Source organism: Heterocephalus glaber, unplaced genomic scaffold (genome assembly GCF_053883595.1).
Source record: "Heterocephalus glaber isolate CG9 unplaced genomic scaffold, H.glaber_assembly_v1.0 deba00001444, whole genome shotgun sequence".
In the NCBI taxonomy this organism is placed as follows: Eukaryota; Metazoa; Chordata; class Mammalia; order Rodentia; family Bathyergidae; genus Heterocephalus; species Heterocephalus glaber.
The window spans coordinates 14,802,675-14,822,583 of record NW_028258297.1 but is presented as its reverse complement, the minus strand read 5'-3'; the positions used below and the strand labels follow the sequence as shown (position 1 = coordinate 14,822,583).

Here is a 19,909-nt window from a genome sequence, read left to right as displayed (position 1 = left end):
AAAACCTATATCACCATGAGCCAAATAAACATTTCCTTTATTTAAATTGATTATTTCATGACTTTTGCTAGAGTAACAGAGTCCTGAATAACACATCTAATAATGCACAAGTTTCTTCATTTAATCATGCATTGCCCAAACAAAACATTTCCTTACTTACATGCATTTTCTACTCTATGGACAAAGAAAAAATTTAAAAATTGTTTATAAAAATATAAATGTGAGCTATAGTCACCTATTGAACTAGACTATTAATTCTTAGAAAGGAAGAGAATTTTCTTTCTATTTTCCTTCTATTAGTAATAGTAATACTATGATATTTTAAAAAATCTAATCAATCTTTCACAGACATGTAATTCAATCTTACACAAACACGTACTTAACTTTGTAGATTTGGAGTAAGGATTAAATTAAATAACCCAAGCCAAACATGCAGAAGGCCTACTATATAGTAAATATTCAAATCAATAATCACTGTTATCTGTTATCAATTATGATTATTATTATTTTATAAAAGGAATCATCATTTGACTTGGACCACCCACAGTTTGCATATTACATAAAATCAATGTGCATGCCTCTATTTTACAGATAAGTGTAAAATACATTTCAATTTATTTAAAAATTACAAACTGAGTACTACTTATATGCTGAATACTAACCCAGACTATGCAACACAAAGGTGGAGAATATAACACCCCACTTAAACTCAGTTAAGCAGGTACATATAGTATAATACTGTGGTATCTAATCAATAAGTGTAATACAATATGTGCAACAATAGAATTATGCACAACATATATTAAGAATCAAAGTGCTGCTATCATGAGTTCAGCAGAGATGAGAAGGATGTCAGAAATCTAGAAATTTTTATGCTTGTTAGAATCACTCTCACCATGCAGTACACTCTTATTCTGAAGTATGTATATACTCTGTCATGGCGCTAAGTGGGCAGAGGTTACAGTCTTAAAAGAATGTACCCATCTCCACCTGACACTTCTTAATATTTGATTCAAACTATATGTTATCTTTTGAGGTAAAAGTGCCTGGCTATCCTTAAGTACAAAATAGTATTAGTCTTTAAGAATGTTGCTATCTTCATAAGAATTTCTACAAAGGGTATTCTGTATCAAACTGCTAGAATGCATCCCTGACTGACTCTAGAGCAGCCAGGAAACTACTGCATTACCCATCATAGAGAGTTGCATATGGTAGAGGTACAAAAGAATAAGAATTTGTAGGGGAAACAAAAGAATGAATGAATGAGTGCACGCATGCATGCATACATGAACCAACTCTCATTCTGTTACTGTCTTGAAAGAGCACAGAAAAAAAGCAAAATACTCAGTATTATAATGAATGTTCTTTTTTTTTATGATTTCTTCTAGATGTTATGGGAACATTTGGAAGTTTCATTGTGCTTCCAAAACAATGGACTTCTAGAAAACCTGAGCAAGACTTGTAAGCAACTAAGATTAGTAAAATGCCATTCTTAGAACATGGTCATGTATGCTCCAAAACCCAGTAATTAAGGGAAGAGGCTGTGGACCCACAATGCTTGGATTCAGATCAAGGCTCTATCCTTCACTAGCCATGTGACTTTGGGTAAGTTACTTTACCTTTTAGTGTTTTAGATTTTTCATTTATAGAATAAAAATAAAATAACACTTCTCTCGGAGGGTTGTTTCAATGATTAAATGGCTCAAATATTTGAAATAACTTTAACACCTTTAGGCAGCAGGCACTCGATTGGTGTCTGTTTAATAAAACAGTAAATATTCTTAACAATAACTATGTACTTTGGTTGAATTGAATAAGGAGGTTCTTTCCCACTGCTGGTTGCAAATTTCAATGTGAAGACCATCCATTGGGTAGAAATCTGTGTGTATGATTTCATTATAAGGACAACTTGGTCAAAAGTGGCAGCTACACAGGCATGTTCCAAAGATTATGAAATTCTCACTCCTGTACAGGTGAATCCCTCACACATTTCAGTCTTGTCCTTAGGTGTTCCTCCTCAAGCATTTCAAATGTGTCAAGCATTTCCCTATAGCCAGGGAGCTGCGTGAATGCCCTGTTTCATATGTTTTTGTTTATTCCGTAGCTATTATGTGACTCCTGTCACTCTGGCTGTTTTGGGTTTTGTTGTCTATTCAAGAGAGGCTTGCGGTTGGGTTGTGTCTATCCCAAGCGTCTGTGTTTCGAGTTGCGTGGTTTGCCCCCTCTGTCTCTCATCATTGCTTTTGGCTCAGTTCCTTGACAGGAAATGAGAGATTTATTTTATCTGGCTTGAACTACATTGTTCCTTCCTGACTACTGGTGTTACTTCACTCTAAATAACATGACTTTGGGTTCACAGTCTGCCCAAGGTCAAACCCTGAGGGTAATAGACACATTTAAGAAAAGAGAGAATAAAACCAAAGGGGAGGCGGGAGGAATGAGCAAGCAGAGAATTGAAATGAAAAAAAAAACCAAAAAAAAAAAAACCCAGTGGTGATGTAAAAGTTACACTTGCAGCAAGTCTGAATTTTCTGGCAGGTTTGAAATGGAATCTGTTCTGAAGAGCTGAGAGGAGAATTTTTTTTTCCCTTCCAGATGTTATGCATTTAAAATTACAGTGTGAAGTAATCTAAGCTTGAAATTCAAATTTAGTTTTAAAAAGAAAACATGAGTTATCTGTGAGAAAGGTTTACAAAGCTTATTAATATCTATGGTATCATAATTGTAGTGTCCTTTGAATAATTTAAATTGAGATAATTATTAGAATTCAAATATTCCTCTTTGGTTTGACATAAAAATATAAAAGAAAAAGTTTTAAAATTTTTCTGTATTTAAGTTAAACCAGAATATATTTGAACTGCATCTCTTAGACCTGCTCACATTTTTCCTTTCCTTAATTTTCCTCCTTTTAGGAGATATAAATAAAACTTTCTTGTTTTCTTTATCCATAGAGGTTTAAAGAGTTATCGGGATGACCACCCGAAGACTCAGTGAAAGGTGATGTCTCAGAGCTCATACGGTTTTTCCTGGGTTAAATCTTTTGCAGAAATTTTAAAAGACCAGGGAGTAGAAGAGGGAAACTGGCCTGATTCTGTCTCTGGGTCTCGCTTTTCTGTTTATCTTAAGAGCCAGTAGTACCATTTAATAATATTTCTGCCTCCGAAATAAATAGGACACACATGTGTAAATACCGAATAGTTTCTCTGGTGTGAGAAACTGAAAGTGTAAATAAGGACTAAATGTATAATAGGTAATGTGAAATAGGAAGAAAAGGGGCAAAGGGGAAGGAAGTGGGAGGGCTAGGGGAAAAGATAGAAGGGAATGGGATTAATATGAGAAAATGGAAAAATAGGAACAAAATCTTTGTAAATAGGGAGGAATGGAGGGGTTGAAGGGAGGGCTGGGCAAGGGTGAAAAATAAGAACCAAGAGAGACTATGTAAAGGTGCAAATTTCCAACGATGAATGTCATTATATTGTATACCTAAAATGTACCAATGATTAGAATGAATAATCGATAATGTAAAATAGGAAGAAAAGGTCCAAAGGGGTAGGGGTAGTGGGAGAGGCAGGGGAAAGGAAAGAAGGGAAAGGAAAAATGATGAGAAATGGAAAAAATGGAAATAAAGTCTTTGTAAATAGGGAAGGGTGGAGGGCGTGAAGGGAGGGCTAGGAATGGGGAAAAAATAAGAACCAAGATGCATTATGTAAAGGTACAATTCCCAATGAGAAATGTAATTGTGTTGTATACCTACAATGTACCAATAAAAGAATTTAATACAAAAAAAAATATTTCTGCCTCCGGAAAATGGGCTTAATGGAAATGGAGTTTAAATGAAGTAAAAAGAATTTAAGTTACACAAAAGACCACAAAAATTAGTTTATATGACTATGCCATGCTTGGGGGAAGATAACGAAATTCCCCATACTGATGATTGTTCAGCAGTTGTTCATTTTATGTGCTATAAGCATAGCTTATGCTGAGTTAGAGGACATTTCTAATAATCTCTTAAAAGATTTTGTTTATGACTTACAACACCTCCTTAAGAAAGTCCTACTAATCTTAATGGCTCTAAGTGGACATTACAAAACGGCATCAGTCAGGGACCAGTGGCTGTAAATCTTATATGATTTGTTTCTTTATGCAAATGCAATAGTTTTAAATATTTTCTAACTAGAAATTATTCTTCAGTCATACTTCCTTTTCAAGTCAATTTATGAGATCGCCTACATGGATAATGAAACCCCAAACACTAAAATGTTGCTTACACAATTGTACGACAATTCCAGTAATGTCTAATGTTTAACACTATCAAAAGGCATACCTACTGTGTAGGTATTGTTTTGAATGTTTTCTGATTATTAACTTCTAATGATAGAAAGAATAAACATAACAAAGTGATGCTTTACTCCAAATTCAGGAGCCTACCAATTAACCAAAAGTATCTTCATGTGCATATATATGACTTATCCCAAAAGGCCTTTCCTTGTGTTAAGTCTTTATACTTCAGGTACGTAGGAGTAAAAATATAGAAACAAAGGAAAATAACATTTATTGAAAGGTAGTATAGGATCATGTTATGGCTCATGTCTAGATGTCCCCCCAAAGCCTCATGGGATCATAGGTGGGGCTTTTCAGAGGTGGCCAGATCTAGGCTGTGTAATGCTGGCATCAAGGATGTAATCCTGAGATTGATTCTTGGTGCAATGCTAGAATTAAGGCTACCCCACCCTGGGTGGGTATCCTGGATAATATATAAGGGACAGAAAGAGGGTCTCTGCTTATTGTTCACTTGCTGCTTGCTACCTTTTTGCCTGCCTATTCTGTAGTGCCCCTCTGCCATGCCATCCTGCCTTGGAGACAGCCAACTATGAACTGAAACCTCTACAAACTGTGAGCTAAACTTTTCGTGTTTTAACTTTGGGCCTCGGCCATTTTGTCTCAGCAACAAGAAAACTAAGACAAATCAGCACAGCATAGGCAGCTTCCTGATATATCATCCTATTCCACAAACACAAACTCCAGGCAAAGTCAGAGTTATCGTACTTCTTTTTACAGATGATAAAATGAGATTTCAGAAATATTAAGTAATATGCTAAGATTGTGGAATTCATAAGTTGCAAAATATGTTTCAAATTCTGGTTTGCCAAATTCTAAAATCCATGTCTATTTGCTATTTTGGAATAGGAATTAAAACAGAGGATAATATAAACTCAGGGCATCTACAGTCCAACTGTGTTTCTCACCTGTACAATATAAAGCATTATATATAAAAGCAGATCTTTTTCTTCAAAAAGTTAAAAAGAGTTACTACATAATCTAGAGACTGTATTCCTAGGTATATGTCCAAGATAAATGTATATATTTAGATACAAGGGGGTTTTCTTTGTGTGTGTGTATATATATACATCACACTATTCATAATAACCCAAAACCAGAAACAACTCAGATGTTTCTCACCTAATAAAAAATAAAATGTGGTATATCCATATAAAAGAATATTTTTGGCAATAAAAACACATAAACTCATCAAGCACTGATATATTCTTACAACATGACGACATGAATGACACTTGAAAACATTATGCTAATTAAAAGAAGCCAGGAATAAAACAGGGCATAATATATGATTCCACTCATTGGAAATATACAAAATAGGGAAACCCATTAAAACAGAAAGTAGATTATTGGTTACTTATAGCTGTTGGGCTTCAGAATTGATTTTATATACTTATATCTCAATGTGAATTATATTTCAATGGGACACATATCAAAAATAAAGGAGAGGGCCAGGGATGTAGCTCAGCGGCACCATGCCTGCCTGGCAAGAGCAAGGTCCTGAGTTCAATCTCCGGTACCTAAAAAAAATAAAAATAAAATAAAAAATAAAGGAGATATGAAAAATATTTGTATTCATGTCCTGAGGAAGAGGAGCCCAATGCCTAAGGAAAGAGAAAAACTACTAAGTAAACCAAGTTAATCCAGATGGAAAGATCTGATTTTCATCTTTTGGTTTCCCTCAGTATCAGCAAAGCTTTAGTCCACTGGAGCCAGGTGAACTTTGGAATCAATGAGAGTGCTGAAAATATATCCTTCCTTGGACAAGTATGCTTTGAGACCAAACCTTGTTGAAAAAAGTTAGAATAACAAACTGGCAGCTTATTTACCCAACGCTAAACCGCTTGTTTGACATTTCCCATCTACACTGACCAGTGATTTGAGTATTGCATAGACAACCACAAAGAACAACGGACACAGTGGGAAAGTATTATTTTAAAACTACTTACTATTTTATTAACACTTGAGTAAAATTCCCTGCTTCTCCCCAGATTCCTGTGTGGATGTGAAGTAAGGTGCCCAATTCGTAAATTTGGCAATATAATTTTTACTCCTGCAGCCCAGCATTAAGTGACAAAAAAATCATGTTGTGGCAAAGAATCAGTGGATAGTAATCAAATGTCCCATGCCACTGACATTTCACAGCTCTCCATCGACACTTTTTAGGGTGAATTCTAGAAATACTACAACAGAGAACAGCAGATCCTTAAAGTACCAACTCTGAAGAAAGTGACACATTTTATCCCAATAGTCTTTAGATGTTTATACCTTAAAAGTTCTTCAGTTGAAGTTGCTTTCAAATTAAACACCATTGCTGCAGTGTTTCTGTTGTGATTATCGGAGGGAAGTGGAGCCAGTGCAATTTGTCCATGTTTTACAAATCACCATCTGGCAGGGATATGGCAACATGTGAAATCTTCACAGGACTCTTGTTTTTCTACTATCTGCTGGATAACTAAGGAGATCACCAGACTGCTGGGATGCCTGCCAGATGGTAAGCAGGTATGTTTATGAGTTTAAGATTCTTATTTTCTTTCAATGCTTTCACATGCTGTGGGCGAGAGGCAAAAAAGTGAAAGGGAAAAGAAAAAGCAAGCGAATAAGTAAAGGACTGGTTATGATCATTGCAAATGTCTCTGAAGTTTGTTGAAATGTGCATCTTCCAAGGTCCACACTGAATTATTTTCTATCAAGTAGAAGAATCACAAGTCATATGGTCATACTAGATTTCAGAATGCTACCATTTCCTTTTTTGTATATATAAACAGGTTTATGGTTTCTTTGGTCCTGTTGAGTAGATGACATGCATTACTCATAAGCATCATCAACAAACATTTGGTGAGTGTGTACCTTTTGTGAGGTAACTGGGATAGCTATTTATGTGAAATAAAACTATGGGTCTGTTTGCATTTTATTTTGATCATTCAAATAAACTACTATACAAAAAGAATTCCCGGCCCAGGGATTTAGCTCAGTGGCACTGCGCCTGACTTGCAAGTGCAAGGTCCTGAGTTTGATCTCTGGTAGCAAAAAACAAAAGGAATACCTATTAGACTCAGAACAAAAATCTTTTAATGAGTAAAGACTCATAGAACTGAATATGAGAAATAGTAAGCATTAGAGAAGCTTCTGTGAAAAGAAAAGGACAGATAAGTGAATATCAAAAAAGAGCTGGTGTGAGCCGGGTATTTAGCTCAGTGGTTCCAACGACTGCCTCGCAAGCGCAAGGTCCCGAGTTCGATCCTTGGTACCAAAAAAAAAAAAGAACTGATGCTTACAGTATGTGCAAAGGTACAGTTCTTTAAAGTTAGGTTTGAATGCCTGCTTAGCAATATGTCAGCAACATGATCTGAAATTCATTTTCATTAAGCTCACCTATACAATGGTGATAATAGTTCTACCATTTATGACTGTTGGGATGTTAGAAAGATAAGAAATGCCAATTGTCTAGCAAGCATATAGTTGCTCAATAATTAAACCTAAAAGAGCTGGTGCGGGCCGGGTATTTAGCTCAGTGGTTCCGCCACCTGCCTTGTAAGCACAAGGACCCAAGTTTGATACCCGGTACCAAAAAAAAAAACAATAATAATAATAAGTAAGGCTATTATCAGTATTATTATTATTGTCAACAGGAGAAGGCTTCTTCTAGGTCAAATATTTAGAGTAAAATTTGCTCACATAAATACTAAATATACAGTTAATCATATATATTATTAGTTAGGTTCACATAAAAACTATATGCAGTTGTGTAGTTATATGCAAATATTCACATATATAAGTGCATATCCATATTAGTATTTCTCCCTGGCAGAAAGGAAGTTAAAAATGCCTGCTTCCTTTTCCTTCACCTTTAATTGCCAAATTTTCTCCACTTTTAATTTTAATTTTACTTCTATTTTTGTCCATCCTTACCTCCTCTCAAGTTGAGAAACACATATCTCTGCTTCTCTCTGGCTCTTCCAATTATATTCATAATTCCATCACTTTTTCCACCAGAATAATTTTCCTCCTTAATTATATGATTCCTTTCTGTATTTTCATAATAAATTCCACCTAACCACACTAGTTCCTTCTCCTTAGCCTAAAATATACTCATTTTCCACAACCTAACTATCATTTTCTTTAAGGTAAGTGACCAAACTTGAAAGGAGAGATGAGATAGAAGGCCTGAGCAGGACAATGACCATAGAAGATATTAGAAGCAGTGTTCACTCCAAAAAATGTCAGACACAGGTAGGTATATTTTCACCTACTTACTGTTATATTTGGTTCTAATAAAACTGACTAAATAGAATATTTTTTCTTGTTTGAAGAATCTACGAAACTTGTGATTGAGACTCAAGTCTTTCTAAAAAGGCTGGCCCAAACTGATACCAGGTCACAATCAAAACAGTACAGTGCACGCACACAAACACACTCACATTATATACATTTTTATTCGTGTAAAAAGAAAGAAGCAAGTTAACAAGTAAGCAAGTAGAGTAAATTAATGAACATTGTTCACCATATGCCATTCATCCCAAGAATGGAAGCCTAGTTAAGTATGAAGTTATTTCTTTCTGTAGTATTTTTCACTTAAGATAGCAAAATAAAAGAGAAATTCCATAGCAAATTGTTGAAAATCTTTGAAAAAGGTACACTCGATTCCAGATCTGTTTAAGTTAGGAAGAAAAGAAAACTACCTTCTCAGGGAGATTATTTGTCATAGTCACAGCAATAAAACATATAGTGGAAAAATAGTCAAATTCTCTTTTTTTGACCCAGCTTCACTTATTTCTAGTTTCATTCTCCTTTTCATCAACAGCCACGCTGCTTGCAAGTTCAGCTGCGTTTACAGCCACCTCTTGCTTATCTCCCATACCCTTCCCGACCTATATAAATTGCTGTAGCTCCTACATTTTACAGAAGCTCTTTTCTCAGAGGTTATCAATATCCACTTAATTCCCAAGTTCAGTGGTCTATTCTCTGGCCTCATGCTGCTTAGCTTAACCACTCCATAACATTTAAAACTGTCATATATAAAACTCTCAGCTCTCTTCCCTAAACTTTGGCAGTGCCTCCTGCTTGAAATACCCTCACCATCTTTACTTGGTCCTTCTTGGCTTCTTTACTGACTCGCCTTTCTTATGTTCATTAAACATGAGGGATCCCAGAAGCCTACCATTTGCACCTTTTCTTCATGCCCTCTTGAAAGGATAAATCAAGGTTAAATAGGACTGAGAGAACCTGAAAACTAAAGAAATGGTAACTGAAATACTGCATGAATAAATATTTTTCACATTTTTCAACTTCTCAGGTCACCATATAAGTGACAGATTTAAAAACAAATTTCAACATGGATGACTTCCATCTATATTACCACCAGAGCAAGCTCAAGGACCCGAGTTCGATCCCCGGTACCGAAAAAAAAAAAAAAAATATATATATATATATCCACCAGAAAATTTAATCCTATGTTGCTAACTATAATAATAATTTTGAATACGGAACTTGAGCATCTTTTACGCTAATCCTGATATTTGGTTTTCCTAAATATGGTAATGACATCAATAGTTAATGCACAGATTTAAATTTTGTTTTTTTGTTTTTGTTGTTCCGGTTTGTGTTTTTTTTGGTACGAGGGATGGAATTGAGGACCTTGTGGCTCCGAGTCAGGCATGGTGCTGCTGACCTAAATCCCCAGCCTTGTACAGGTTTAAATTTAAAACATAAGTTTTCTAATTTTACTTTACCTTGATTTTTAACCCTTTAATAGCCTAATTAATTTGAGGACAGCTACTGTTGTTCATATTACAATTCAACTGACTGTAACTTAGTAGAGCTCAGCACTCATTTATTGAATTCCAATAAGATGTGAAACATTATTTTCTGGGTCATCCTTTAATACATAAATTTCAACCACATAATACATAAATGACATTGATCAACTTTCAGGAACTGCCTAAAATAACAATTTCAAGAAAATACTGGTAGTTGGGGATGTTGGCACATGCCTGTAATCCCAAAACTCAGGAAGCTAAGGCAGGAGGACTGCTGTAGGTTCAAGGCCAGCCTGGGCTACATAGTGAGTTCAAGGCCAACCCGAGGTACATAGTTAGACCCTGTGTCAAACAAACATACAAACAAATAAAAAGTACTGGTGTTTTAATTTGAAATACGTTACTTTTTAAAATTTGTAATAATAGTCAAAAATATCAGAAAGAATTACATAGTTGTCTTCACATTCCTCAGTATGATGTCCATCTCTCAGAGCACGTTCTGGAGGTCTATTCTCCTTACCTGCCTCTGTAAACCTGGGACCATATGATTTGTAAGTAAAATTTCTTCACATCCTGTGTGTCCTGATATCTGTATCCCTTAGTGTTTCATCTTTCGTGTAATTTACAACGCCAATGCTCCCATGCCTTCTTATTTGATACATATTCCTCCCACAAGAAAAACTCAAAACACTCAAACCAAACAATACAAAATGGGCATTTCCTCTATAAAGAGATCCTGAGCTTTACAAAATAAAACTACAGAATCCCTTTAGTGATTTCCCTCTACTGTACCAAACTACTAAGCAAATTAATAACAAATTTATAGTCAACTTTTCTAAAATTATTTCAGCTTTGCAAAGAGCTACAACCTATTTTCATCCAATTGTTGCACCTTGTATCTTTCCCTTTGTTGACTTGACATGGAGTTGCTATTACTACACAACAAATTTTTTATATGCTTATCAACTTTCATTAATTTAGAGGCAAAATGTGGCATGGTTTGTACTAGACACAAATTCACAACAACTTAAAAAGGCAGGTGTTAGTATTGTCTGCAAAAGTGAAGACACACAGGGTGGCTAAGTGCCTCACACCAACCCTTACAGCAAGGAAAGAGTACAACTGAGATTCTAGCTGAGCTCTGTCTTGGAAGACTGTGTTCTTTCCATGGCACCACAAAATCACTGTCGTTGTTCAAGAAAACTGGAAGGAAGCAACTCTTTATTGGAATTGAAAATGAGGCACCAAAGAACACAGCTTTTTTTTTTTTAACTTCAGCTAACACATGTATTCTTCTAGGGCAGTGGGTTTCAAACTTCCTTAAAGCTGTCAAAATATTTCTTCAATAAAAATTTTACAGAGACACATATATAAAAGGGAGAAAAGTAGTAGAGTTGCCTGCTTTCTTTTACCCTTGACTAACTGGTCATAGCATCAGTACCAAAGAAACCACTGCCTTTCTCAGAGTACAGAAAACAGTCGTACTAGTCTATTTTGTATTTACCACTGATATCTAGCTACCCAAATCATAATTTTAACCATACACAGAGTCTCACATTCTTGGCTGGGAGTTCCCTGGCCACTACCAAACACATATCTTCTTTGTTTAGAATGGAACCCAAGACATGGGTCTCACGCACACAACAAATGGTCAATGATGATTACAATAATAATTTTTAAAATAATGAGTGGATAAATCTCCTTGACATAGGAATGGCTTTCTTCTCCTGTGCCAGTTGTTCTGTCTGTGCCAACTCTAACACACACCCCTTCCAGGAATGGCACTCAGCCATCCTGGCAACCAGAATTAGAGCAAAGAAAATACGAAATTTCTCTGCAAAACATAAGTGAAAAGATGAATGCAAAGCCAAGCAAAAAGTACCCAGATTCAACATGCACATTGTTAAATGTCACTTCATAGTAAGACACTTTATGAAAGTCAAGTGAACATGGCCATGTATTAATGAGGAGAGTGAGAGGAGTTATGACTTCTTAAAAAGGACCAGCAAAAAAAATAAGGCTAGGAGAACTCATAGGTTACTAGTTACAACTGTTATTTGCAGGGAAGGATGGAAATTTTGCAAATGGAAAATGGGAATAAGAGATATATTCTTTGTCATAGACATTTTTATATTGTTTGAATTCTAAACCATGATTAGATTCAAGAAAGCATTTTAATAAATTGACATATTTTAAAAATATAAAGAGATAATTCCAATAGACAATTCTGAACATCATGTTGACATAACAATGTGCTATTTTAGTTTGGGGTAAAAATCATCAGCAGGAACATGATTCATCCAGAGAATCTAGATATAGGCCAGGCAAGCCCATCAGTCAGGGATGCTGCTTCATCTGTTTCAGATAACTCTCTTAAGAAGGACACACCTACTGATTAAAGCCGATGACTCATTACTTGATTATCAAAAACTGGTACACTGTCACTAGAATCTCCAATAATCTGGCTGACTGAGGAAGTTCTTAAAGCTACAGATCAACAGTCCACAGGATAGGGCAAAGAAATGTCAATGTCTTGCTCCAAATTAAAAATCAGAAAGGGGACTTCATATCTCTCTATATAACAACAAAGATCAAAAGATCAAGGATAAACCTTTACCACCTTAAGTAGTATATCCTCTCCTTTCAATGTTTTCACCCTGTGAACCAGGAACCAGATGTTTGTTGACTAAAAGGTCTTGCTGTAAGCATTTAATTATCAAAAGCCTGATAACAATGAAAAAGTATGATCTCTCTCAAAATAAATAGATGCTTTCAGCAAATGTTAACATTCCCCCAAATAACTTGTTGAACAATTACATGCAAAGAATAGTATAAACATTGGAACAAGAAAAGATACAAGGACATCTAAGAGATTGTTTAATGGAATAAAACTGTATTGGTAAATGTCATGTTCCTGTGAGCTGTTTGAAGGTAGTTGGCACTCCATGGAGTCAGCATTACTTCCCAATTAACTAAGCAGGTCAGACTGGCTTCTGGGACCAAGAGCCAACAGCATTATTATTTCAGAGGAGGGAAGGCATGAGATATTCTGGATCTTTAATCTGGTCTAGGGTCATATATGCTATATCTTTTTTTGAACAATCTTATGCCATGCTGTCCTTTATCTAGTAGAGTTAAACACTGAATTCAAGTACTAGTGTGTGACCTATCACTGAAACCATTTGTCATTAAAAATACACATACCAATTATGTGCCTCACTGTGCATAATGTTGAAATACATGTTTTTAAGTGGCCAGTGTGAATAAATTTGTCCCCCTTTGAGATGTTATCAATTCAAGACTGAAAATTCCACTGTATGGGCCAACACTTAACTACAGAAAGCAACAGAAAGAGTAATTATTTTTTAAAGGAAAATGCTAACTCTTGGTCAATATAAAGCCAGAATAAAATACTTTCAAACCTTCTTAGGTCAATATAGCTGGAACTTGAGGTTATTTGAACTTTTTCTTTAAGGTCAAATGGTTTATACTCATATGAATATTTAACATTTAAAAATTAATATTGTATTTTTAAAAGACAAATCAATATTCATAGCTTCTCTAAAGTCTCCCACACATTGTTTTAAGCTTTTAACAGTAATACTGAGAATAATTCAATTCAGTGCTGGTATGGCTTGTGTCTAGATGTTCTCCCAAAGCCTCATATCATCATAAGTGGAGCTTTTCAAAGGTGGCTGGATCTAGAGTCTGTGATGCTGGGATTAAGTCTGTTATGCTGGGACCAAGGTGTGATTATTAAATTAATCCACTGATTGGTTTGGCATAGTTCTGGGTGTGGATAATGGGAAGGCCCACCCTGACCTAATGGCATGTAGCCTTGATAAAATATCAAAGACAGAATGAAGACTGCTGCCAACCCTTGGTGCTTCACTACTTAGCTGCTTGCTGCCTTCTTCCTTCTGCCCACCATGAACTGTTTCTCCTCTGCCACGTGTCACCTGCCTTGGAGCCAGCCAACTATGGACTGAAGCCTCTACAGATTGTGAGCTACAATAAACCTTTCCTCCTTTAACTTTAGGCATTGGGTATTTTGTCTCGGCAACAAGAAAAGAAACTAAAACAAGTTCCATCCTGTGGATTGGGGAGGTCAGTTGGGAATTAAAATGGCTTATCATTGTTCTGCTTTATAAAAACCTCTGTGGGCCTCACCTCAAAAGAAGGTTAGGCACTGTATCAAAAGTAAAAAAAAAACACAATGAAAATTGATTCTGTGTTCATGTTTCAAGGTTTTTTTAGTTATATAAACTTGTGTCCTTCATTAGAGGGAGATGCAGTCAAAAAAAAGTTCATTTTAATCTGTGAACCTTATTTTTAAAAAGCTAAGAGGAAAACTTGGCTACAGTGACATCAGGATGGTGTAAAAACAAAAAAAGAAAAAAGAGGAAAAAGGAAAAAAAGCAAAGAAAAAAAAAATCACAGAAGAGGGCCGAAGGATGCAGCTCAGTGGCACAGGGCCTGCTATCAAGCCCAAGGTCCTGAGTTTGATCCCCAGTACAAAAAAAAAAAAAATCATAGAAAAAGTTAATAAAATAGTATAATGAAAGGCAAATGTTAAAAAAAATAATAAAAAAGAGGGGCAAAATAATTATGAAGGTTATTATATTGTCAATAAATAAAACTAAAGCATGAAAAATACCGCTTTAGTATTTTTGCCCCTGTGCAAATTTTCAGGATTTTTTTTCTTCCCTCTATTGCATGACTTGTAATCTTTTAAGTTGTTCTTTAAGTTTTATTGGAAATTCAAAGTTACTCATACATGTTTTATTAGTAATAAAGGATAATCTAAATTAACAAATATAAACAGTATCCAAATGACTACAAACTTTCCTAATTCTCTTCAATTAACAAAATTAACTATTATTAAAATTATCACCGTACAACACAGGGGAAAATGCATCACCATACAAAAGTATAAACATAACTCTTTTTTCAAATTTTGTATTTTCTACCTTTTCCAAATATAGCATGTAAACAATTTGTTTCTGATTTAAGTACTTATGTGAAGGTAGCACCTTTATAGTGTATCAGTGATAGGATAAGTCTGCTGATACAAAATCTAGAAATTAACAGCAATATTAACTGTTCTATACTGTACAATTTTTGCAAACTAAAAAAAAAAAAAGAAAAAAGGCCTTTGTTTTGTGCCCTAATCCAAAATATGCCCCTCTTTAGTATAGATAGTCTGAACAGAATTGTTCCTTGTGATTGCCATCCCCTTTGTGGAGCTGCAAAGCAAGGTAAGAAGGCTCAGCATAGCTTTTATCTGCAAGGATTCCCTGAGGCAGTTTCTGTAAAAGGGTTAATGACAGATGTTTCCATTAAATCTGACCTACCTCTTAATTTTGCCTTTGCCTGATAATACCCTAGCTTTGTGCTTATTTGCATGGGCAAAAGGAGTCACTCCATAACAAGTAACACACCGCCCTCGCTGAAGCAAAAGATCAATTCATTTAAAACTGATGTGTGCAATATTTTTTATATTTAGTTTTTCAAAAATTCCCTTTCATACAATGTTATTGTCTATAAGAATTAAAAGCTCTGTTTTCTGAACCCCTGGACAGAGTATACATCTGTTCATCGAGACAACTACTACCAATAGAAATCAATACATCTCCTTGTAGGTAACCAAGTAGAAAAATCACTTCTGTCTCTCGGATTCTCCACTTATTTTTATACTAAATACAACCAGGATTCCGTAAACTTCTTTTGCTGGGAAATTAGTTGAGAACTCCAAAATGCTAGCAGCACTTTCTTGTTTATGGAGTGTTATTACTTTTGCAAAGAAAAGGGAAATCTCTCATATAGAGGGATTCAGTGTCTCAGGTTGGTTAAAAGATAAAAACACTTTAACCTTATCAATGCCAGTCTAAAAGCTACAGCTTAAAAGTGATCAGACCACATTTTACTGTGGGAAAGAGTAGGTGATCCTGAACCCTTACCAGGTTACTATACTAAACTCCTTTAAAAGTAAAAATAAATAATGACAGTTTCAATAGCTAGGTACAAGTTTCTATTCTAAAACGTCTTCTAGAATAGAGTTCTCTCCTTCTAGAACTTCATTTCTTCCAGTGGAAGGGTCATACAAGTTGAAAACAACTGATTGCTATGAAGAAATCCCTCAAATTTCTGCTCATTGAAATTTTAGTCTATATCTCAGACTCAAGAAACATTGCCTTAATTTAGCTATGCTGATTTGCTCTATTCTAACATTTAAGGAGCTTAAATGATCACTTGCTAGGGAATAACTCTCTATGTAATTATATACAGTGTTTTATACTCCTATACACATATATTATACACATATACTTCATGTTTAGCATTAGAATCTAATCCCTAAGACATTTAAATATTGAAATTTTGGCATTAAATTTCACCTTACTCTAAAAATGATACTCCTGCATTTTTTAATAGTAAATCTATAATCGAAAATACTCCCATCACACCAAAATCTTTGCCTAAAAAGGAATAGATTCATGCTTAGAATTACATCATCTCAGACAAATAAAATCTACACTCTCCATTTGGGCATTTTGAGCCATTGAAATAATTTAGAAATTCAGCTTTTTAGTCCTAAGTTGTTTTGTTTTTATTTGTATATTTGAAAAAGAAAATTCTCTTTTTGCCAAGTTATCTCAACTTCACCTGAAAATGCGGTAGATGAAGAAGTAACAGAGAGTGACTCCTTTGAACAAGCCCAACCAAGAGTTTTCTGGGCAGGTGTGTGTGCAAGTGGTGGTGAGATGTTCCCCCCTTCCTCAGAATGCCCAGGTGAGACTCCCAATTCAAACCTCAGACCTAATACATCCGGGGCTAACAAAAAAATGAAATGAAAACATATCTAGAATACATGGTTTACACAAATGTCTAAGTACTATGAAGGATATAGTAGGAGAAACATGTTCCTTTTCTTTACAAATTTATGGCTTCATTAAGTAATTAAAAGCAGTAAAACAATACTATCACTGGTAATTAACAATACAAATTACATGAATGGAATTGATCACGCTGAGGAATGGAAGAGCAAGTGATGTTACAGAATCAAATAATGAAATCATAACATTTGATGACGTAGGAATAATTTTATACCAAATGTCAATGAAACTATAAGCAAGAGCTAGTATGTATTGGGCACATAAATGCCAAGAACTACATAAAGCAGTCTATATATTGATGATGCTTAATATTTACAGTAACCCGATGAGTTAGATTTACTCATTAAGCCATTTAATGGTTAATGAAATTTAGACTTGAAAATTCTGGTTACATATTTCCCCAAGCTGAAAGAGCTAGTAAATGATAGAGCAAGGAATCACACCCAGACATTCTTACTCTTGTCTTATTCTTTCAACACTAATGCCTTTCTTGTGGCTTCATGGGCTTTGGAATAGAACATAATGCATTTGCAGTCCACATTCTTCCATATATTTGCTATGGGAGCTGGTGCAAAGATTTACAAAACAGAAAAAATATACTGATCTACTGTCATAGAGATCAGTTGTTTTGGCCTATCTGTCTGTCTTCTAGTCAAAGACTTTTCCTTCCTAGTGGGAAATAACTAATCACCCATTCTCAAACAAGAGATGGGCAAATGACCATGGTCTGACAAAAAAAGCAATTATCTTTGCAGCCACAGGGTGGGCCAGGTGGGCATCTATACAACCAAACTAATAGGTCAACTACGTAGAGCTTTTGATAAAGGTATGAAGAAAGAAACTAATTTTTTAATCTTAGGATAACATATTGTAATTGAATAGCCAGACACTAAACAGAAAGAGTGCCTAAAAATGAAGCCAATACAGGAAAAAGAAAAGAAAGATGAGCAATGAGGAGAGCAATGGAGCCCTGGGATCTGGTGGTGCTGGAAGTGGACAGCTCGTGAAACTGCCATTTATTCAAACCAATAACACCTCTTCTCTTTTATGATCACATGTATTTGAACTGGGTTTCTGTTGTTTATGACTGAAAGAGCCCTAGCTAATAAGTCACCTCATAGAAACAATGTGTTTGAAAAACTTAATACCTGTATTAGTAAGGATTCAGTGAATGTTGGCTGATTTGTTATTATTATTGCCATGTTTCCACACCACAGTTGGGGATCTTGGATGAAAACCAGGGCTAGGAGAATGAATAAATACCATGACTCAATTTCCCTGTGCCAGGCATAGTGGGAGAACAGAGGGAGAAGTTTCTGGAGGACATAAGTAGTAAGGAACACCAAAAACCACTTCCCATTTGTCCCAGCCAATATTAGCATTCCTAACTGACCTCACTGTGTCTCTAAAGGAATTAAGACATCAAACCATCAATTACTGCCATGTGTCCACACTGTAGTAAGAATATTCAGCCATATATCCAAAGGTTTATCCAAATAGAAATAATTTTTAAAATTATTTAAATAAAATCCAAGACCCCACTTTATTTTGCTACTGCTGCAGCATCAGTAATAACTTTTACAAAGCTCAGAACATATGATACTGTAAAAGGCTAAGAAATGTGATTTTGAGAACTTTTTCCATGCTATACCAAAGTCTAAGGTCAGTAATTAGTTCCCCAGTCAGAAATGAGTCACTTAAGGTTTACATGATTGCCATATAACGATTGCATCAATATGATAAAACAGAAACTTTCTTCTGCTCCCTTCTTTGAATAGGCCTTATAACATAGGACACAAAAATGGTTCCAAAGGAACTGTTGTGAATCACTGCATCAACCACATGAACATTAAAACACTGCATGCTAGTCATAACTATATAAAGTATTCTCTTGTTCTGTGGAAAATGGTTTCAAATAATTGTTGTGTTCGAACGGGAATTTTGTGCTATTTTAATATAGCCACTTCAGAGAGAAAAATAGAAAATATATTTTTAAAGAAACCAATATTAAAATAGTCGGATCAACTAATTGTCTCCAAATGGCATCATATTTGCACGTGAGTCATATTTTATAAGCTCCAAGGCTCAAGAGGCAGACTCAAGAGTCACATCCTAACCATTTTGTTGGCAGACTGTACAATAATAATATATAACAATATGTACAACAATAATAAGGGGGGGACAATAATCTGACCTGAACCATCTAAGCAAACAAAATTCTCTGACTTCGAAATTCTCTAACAGAACATTGCATTGCAGAGCTAGTATGACTGGCATCAAGTCTGACATGATTTTCACCTGTACTCATGACTTCTCTTTTTGGCTTTAGCAAAGTTGATCTTTAACACTGAGTTTGTGGTTTGTATTAAAGCATGTTATGTGAGGCAAGGACTATGTAGATCTTTGCCAAAAACAAATTAACTAAACTACTGGTTAAAAATCAGTAGCTCTAAATGTTCCCCTGTGACAGGGACAGACGAAGGAATGCATTACATTGTCTTTAATTTAAGCCAACAAAGACTCATACCATTATTATACACCAGAAGTCTTCAACTATGCTTCCTCTGTAGGGAAAAAGAATCAGGCAGTAGAGGGTGAGGCCTTCTCACAGCTTTCTAAAGACAAGGCCCTGGAGAGGTCAAGCTTGCCAGTGGGCCACTCACAGAAAACCCTACCACTTATATGAAGCATCACACTGAATTATAAGAAAAAAATGAACAAAATATCCATTTTAGCAATCCTTTCAAAGAAGCTTAGAAGCTTAGAAATGCAACAGAGAATCATGAGATGGGATGTTGCCAAACTTTGGTGGAATGGCCCTGGCAAGTTATTTTGTCTCACTTTCTTCAACTGTAGACTGGTTACCATTGCTATCACTGATAATAAAAATATCCTAATAACAACTGTTAGAAACAGTAT

The 19,909-nt window shown here is 35.2% G+C and overlaps 1 protein-coding gene and 1 long non-coding RNA gene across 37 annotated transcripts in view; one reads left to right on the top strand and one right to left on the bottom strand.

Annotated features, from left to right (window-relative positions):
* Sox5 (SRY-box transcription factor 5) overlaps positions 1-19,909 on the bottom strand; it is a 973,116-nt gene that overhangs the window by 482,347 nt on the left and 470,860 nt on the right. The gene's annotated exons all lie outside the window — the stretch shown is intronic.
* LOC101722519 (uncharacterized) lies at positions 6,224-14,833 on the top strand. 2 transcript variants are annotated; one of them, XR_015452163.1, is made up of 4 exons: positions 6,224-7,176; positions 8,466-8,571; positions 10,570-10,648; positions 14,137-14,833. It is a non-coding gene; the product is annotated as an uncharacterized LOC101722519 (long non-coding RNA). The 2 variants fall into 2 exon arrangements; XR_205303.3 differs by having other exon boundaries at positions 6,226-6,840.